Raw genomic sequence first — 1,082 nt, 5'->3', positions numbered from 1 at the left:
CTCTCCTTGATATCTTGAGAAACCAAGACAATGGTGATTGGGGAGGAGCCAATTTCCTCCCCCTCCCTCTGGTCTCAGGCGATTACATCCCCCAATCCGACCTTTCTCAGGAGGGAAACAGTTTGTCCTACAAGTGACCACTGGAAAAATTTTCAGGGAATCAAATGCAAGTAGCCAGGGTTTTAACATCTTGCCGAAACCTCAGGGAAGGAAGGAGCAAGAGAGAGGAAGTTAAGCATGTGGAGAGATGTTTGGTTATTACAGGCTCCAAAATCCCACTGAGAACTGATTATTATAAGCCTTAAGGTACAGTTCAGCAAATTATGATCCAGTGGAACAATGGAGGGGACAGCCACGGGACTATGAATATGAACTAAGTATGTCCATTTGGGGAGAAAGGGGAGTAGAGGTAAGAAAGGAGAGATTGTTGGAAACCTGGCAAACATTTGTAGTTTAATGAGAAAACTTGCTACTTTTATAATCCATGTAGGCCAGGCTTTTGGGTCCCTAACTGCCTTGACAGGAGTGCTGCTTTGATAGTCTTTGGAAACTCTGGGGTGACAGATCTATCTTGCTGTCACTCTGAGTTTTTAGCCAACCAGTTAAAGCTGTGGGTTGGAGAGAAGTAACAGTGGCTGTAATTGGTGTCAGTTGGAGAGGAAGACCTTACTTAGTTGCCTCAACAGTCTTCATCCCAGCTCCCAAGTAGTCTTTGGCTTTAAGTGATGATCACTTCTCCCTTTTTGCTACACTGGCCCTGGGAAGTCTTTGTAGCCTTCCTCCAGCGTATACATATGTCCTCTGTACTTGTCCTTGGAGTTAGGCATATGTGTTTATCAGGGAACAATTGGGCACTGGAACTGGGAAAGGTTTGGCAAGGGCATTAAATTTAACAGCCAGTGCCAGGAAGATGCAGAATGGGGATAATGATAAACAAATTGGAGGCTGGGAAATAGATAAGGGACTTTTTTGGTGGCTTCTTATCATTCAGGTGATTGGGGTGGGGGGAGTGGCAGTGTGGTCATCATGTATGTTATTCTGTCCTAAATTTCTACTTGTTGTCTCCCTTTATTTTTCTTCTC

This window comes from Balaenoptera borealis (genome assembly GCF_965194805.1).
Source record: "Balaenoptera borealis genome assembly, chromosome: 1".
Taxonomy (NCBI): domain Eukaryota; kingdom Metazoa; phylum Chordata; class Mammalia; order Artiodactyla; family Balaenopteridae; genus Balaenoptera; species Balaenoptera borealis.
The sequence above is the reverse complement of the archived record's forward strand: the minus strand, read 5'-3'. Positions refer to the sequence as shown.